Source organism: Pecten maximus, chromosome 6 (genome assembly GCF_902652985.1).
Source record: "Pecten maximus chromosome 6, xPecMax1.1, whole genome shotgun sequence".
NCBI classification, from domain to species: domain Eukaryota; kingdom Metazoa; phylum Mollusca; class Bivalvia; order Pectinida; family Pectinidae; genus Pecten; species Pecten maximus.
Genome location: NC_047020.1, coordinates 35537621 through 35542410, shown reverse-complemented (window position 1 = coordinate 35542410; position 4790 = coordinate 35537621). Strand labels below are relative to the sequence as shown.

At 30.1% G+C, this 4790-nt stretch overlaps 1 long non-coding RNA gene across 1 annotated transcript; it reads left to right on the top strand.

Annotated features, from left to right (window-relative positions):
- The first annotated feature begins 606 nt into the window (after positions 1-606).
- On the top strand, positions 607-4174 carry LOC117329649. Its single transcript, XR_004533245.1, has 2 exons — positions 607-3855; positions 3896-4174. It is a non-coding gene; the product is annotated as an uncharacterized LOC117329649 (long non-coding RNA).
- The last annotated feature ends 616 nt before the right edge of the window (positions 4175-4790 follow it).

Genomic DNA, 4790 nt, shown 5'->3' with positions numbered 1-4790 from the left:
ACTGCCTATTACCTAGTGTAGTTGTATATTGTCTAGTAGTCGGATATACTGCCTATTACCTAGTGTAGTTGTATATTGTCTAGTAGTCGGATATACTGCCTATTACCTAGTATAGTTATATATTGTCTAGTAGTCGGATATACTGCCTATTATTACATTCAATTCTGTATCAGATGCTGATTGGTTAACGTCTGATCACATGATTTTCCATTTAACATCAAATTGCACTCTGGGATAAAACATCATATTGTATGTTCTTGCGAGTGTTCTCTGACGATGAATAATTTCATGAAACCAGATTCGTAGGACACATGTTCACCAAGTTGCACGAGAGTGAAATACAATGTTTATCAAAGATGCAGTATCTATGACATTGTGGTGAATATTATGGAATAAGATGCAGTTTGAATAGCATGTGATCATGCCTAGGCCTTTAGCATTCTCTATTCTGGTTTTGATACCAAAATGTAATGATACAATATCTGGTACTTGGTTTTTATCATTATAATGATTTATGGAGAGAAGTGTTAGCCTAAGTTTCATCTATTGCCTCAACAGCTGATATATTACTTAAACAGAGGGTACATATTCTGTAATTATCCAGCTATTAATTACCCATGCCTGGTAATATATTACTTAAACAGAGGTTACATTTTCTGTAATTATCCAGCTATTAACCCATGCCTGGTAATATATTACTTAAACAGAGGTTACATATTCTGTAATTATCCAGCTATTAACCCATGCCTGGTAATATATTACTTAAACAGAGGGTACATTTTCTGTAATTATCCAGCTACATGTATTAACCCATGCCTGATAATATATTACTTAAACAGAGGGTACATTTTCTGTAATTATCCAGCTACATCTATTAGCCCATGCCTGGTAATCAGTGGGACAGCGTTTATGTGTCTGTTCCAGGGCTTTTTACAGAATAAATACCGTATTGTCGAGGCCAGCTGAGACTTGGCTAGTCACATATATATTTTACTAGTAAACATAAACATATCAGTACTTATATCATCCAATATTGTATTTTATTTTTACACAGAAATGTAGTCACTTATACTTATATGTTAAATATTATTGCATGTGTATTACCATATATACTTGGTACATTTTATATAAATTAGGCTTAATATTACAATTGAATTGTCTCTTAAAATTTGAAGTATTAATTGATAGGCTTTAAAAATAGGGTAAACCTCTGCAGATCTGATCAATCATAAATTATTGTACAATGTACTTCATCTTTAAGATTATTTACATATACAAGTGGTTATGGTTTGTATTTGTTAATTTTAAATATCTATATATGCAAAGGCAATTAGCTGTATGTTTAGATATAAAATCTACATATGTGTTTTTCCTATGATCAGTACTTCAGAAATAGAACTTTTAATTTGTACTGTAAATTTAATTGCATCTTTGTTATTTGATACTTAAAAATGCTGAACTCCACCTCCCTACTCGCACCTCTGAAAGTTCACTCTCATTCCAACTTAAACTAGAACTTTATATACTTTTTATTGTGATCAAAGGCTTTGCTGCTATCTTTATCAAGTCTATGCATAATCACACATGAATGTTTAACAATTAATTTAACTCCCTACTTAACATACATAATGATTAAGTAAACTTGCACTTTTTTACTAATGCCCCATATTATAGATGCATATATCTTGTAATAGTAATCAGGTTTTTCTTCTTTTTTTTTCGCAAAATATTGATATGTTTTAAAAACTTAGTGATTTCCATGATCCTAGTCTGCTTGGTAATTTTTTGGGCAGATTGAATTCAAAATGGCCACTAATCAGCCATCTTGGATTTTAACATTGAAACATTCAAATTCTTTTGCTTTTTATTGAAACATTTTTTCAGCACATTATGGTGCAAAGTTGGTCACAATTAGACAAGAATTCAACAGGTCGAAGGTCAAGGTTATTGGATTAAAGATCAAGGTCATGTTTTCATCTCCTAATTGGTTAACATTTTGTCTCAACATTATAAAGCAAAGCTGATCAGAATCAAACAAGGTTTCAACTGACCAATGATTATAAGGATATTGGGTCAAATGTCCAGGTCAAATTTTACATTCCTCAACTGGTGAACATTTTGTTACGACAACAAAGAATTAAACAAGGTTTCAATTTACCTACAAAATATTTAAATCATTTTACAGTGATTAGTGTACTCAGCAAATTGTATATTGATTTGGACATCAGATTTAATCGAACTTGCCTAGTGTAAAAAAAAGGAAGGAAAAGTCCTCTGTATATGAATAGTGAGAGAAGATTAATTTAGAAAACTTACTTGTAGTTGATGTTTTACCTTATAAAATATGGTGTATTTATCCTGAAATAAGTCCACATGTTCCAATGACAAATAAAAAGGTAAGAAAAAGGTACTGATTCGAATATTGATTGTAGGAATGCTTTGTGATTTGAAGAGATAATGACATTGACATAAAATAGTGGTTAATTGTCCTACCGATCAAACTACCTTTGTATAACACACTAATAGTTCAACTTAAAATATTGAAATAAAATTAAAAAAAAAGATATATTTTCAGGTATTTAATAACATATGAAAGTCCATAGTTTTGATGCTAATGAAGTGATTTACTACTGAAGTTTCTTATTGTTTTACATAATTTTTCAATGATCAAATACACTTATACTTTCAGTGATAAAGGATTTTTGATTTAATTATACATGTGAAGTGATTTATTGTATGACCCGATTATCTTACAACCAGAATGTTTTGTTTTCTTTATTAAACACTAGAAATAAAAAAAATTGATAACCGTGTCCTATAAATGATCGCATATTAGACTGAAAGTTACACACCAGATACAGCGATGGAGTATGATATATTTGAGATACAAATAATAATTTATTGACATTGAATTAAAAATAAATAAATAAATAAAAAAGATAAGTTCATAAATTTTGGAGGGTGTAAATAGTGTAAACTAAATATATGTAACTTTTGGTATTATATAAAAATACACATTAAACAATTCTTGTTTTCAATCTATCATAATTTCTATTTTTCCACAATATAGCATCTTTTAGTAAAAATAAGAAAATTGTAAGAATTGATTCTGATTGGTAAAAAATACTATAAGAATTAATATGAAAATGATTGAAAATAACATTTTACCATTATATCAAGTCAGGAAATATTGTGATGGAAAAACTTAGTAATTGTGTCATTGAAATTGTAATATGAATTGTGTTAGGAATAAAATTTATGTAATTTTTAGTTTGCGGCAGTTTCCATATTTAATTGTGACATTATAATTCAACTTCACATGAGTGACGTCACAAAATGAAAAAGTGACATTTTGTCAAAGTAACACTATATCACTATCAACCTCTGATAAAGCTGACTTTGGAAATATTTGCATCACCAACAAGTGATAAGTGATAAACAAAATAATAGATTTGTCTTAAATATGTCTTTTCATATGACCAGACTGAGACTTTCAAAATATTGAAATCTTAAAACTTAATTCATAAATCTCCCATGAGCTGGAAACCAATGTAAGGTCCGTGGTTACATAAACAAATTCTTTAAACAATTAATTGTAGATTATGTATATTACGGCACTACCTCTACTTATAGAGCATATCAATTCACTGTTATAAATTTGCACAGATATTTTTGAACATTAAGGTGACATTCCTAGGGTAGATTTTTATTCCTCATTTAACTGTTTCCTACCTAGTGCTGGTGTTCATGGTTAATGTGACATCACAAGGTCACTTAAGTCAATATCAAGTTTCAAAATATACTCATTAGATAATGTTTGTTAATGATAAAAGATACAATGTACTTAGAAACTAGGTCATTATCGTAGAAACTAGGTCATTATCTTAGAAACTAGGTCATTATCGTAGAAACTAGGTCATTATCTTAGAAACTAGGTCATTATCGTAGAAACTAGGTCATTATTGTTAGAAATGAGACTACTCAGATCATCTTTTTGCCCACCGTTTCAATGTTACAGGTACACTTTAATATAAGTGTTAAATGATCTTCCTCTTCTTCTTAATATCATTTGTAAAGTAAATACAAATGCTGCTTAATAGAGAGTTATATGATTTTTTATATGATGTTAAAAATTGAATTTCAATATTTGCAATAAAATTGCTTTTTTGTGAGATATTGTTTTCTGTTATTTTTTAACAAGTCAAAAATATGTGTACTTAAACTTATACAGTATTTTGTACTTGTGCTTATTACAGGGAAGTGTATAGATAAATTACATTTTTAAAGAATTGATGCAAATCCTTGAGAAGTGTCAACCTGCAACATTAACAGCAGTGCGCATGACTCTAGTTCTCTTGCGACAAGAGGAACACAATATGGGAAACAGAGGTAATTCATTAAATCTCATTGAAGTACCCAGGTGAGCTTTGTAGACCCCTTGGGCCTCTTGTTTTATTCAACTCATAACTTGTTTTATTCAACTCATAATGAACCAGATTAACCACAGGATGTACATGTATAACATGCACGTAGCTCAACATATTTTAAGCCATATCACTTTAACAATTTTCTATGCGATGAAATTTCATGCAAGAAAGAACTTCTAATTTAGCTTTGACTTTTAGTAGTTTCGGACGCCATGCTTGACGTTTAGTAGTTTCGGACGTCATGCTTGACGTTTAGTAGTTTCGGACGCCAGCCTTGACTTTTAGTAGTTTCGGACGCCATCCTTGACTTTAAGTAGTTCCGGACGTCCATGACTTTTAGTAGTTTCGGACGTCATCCTTGAC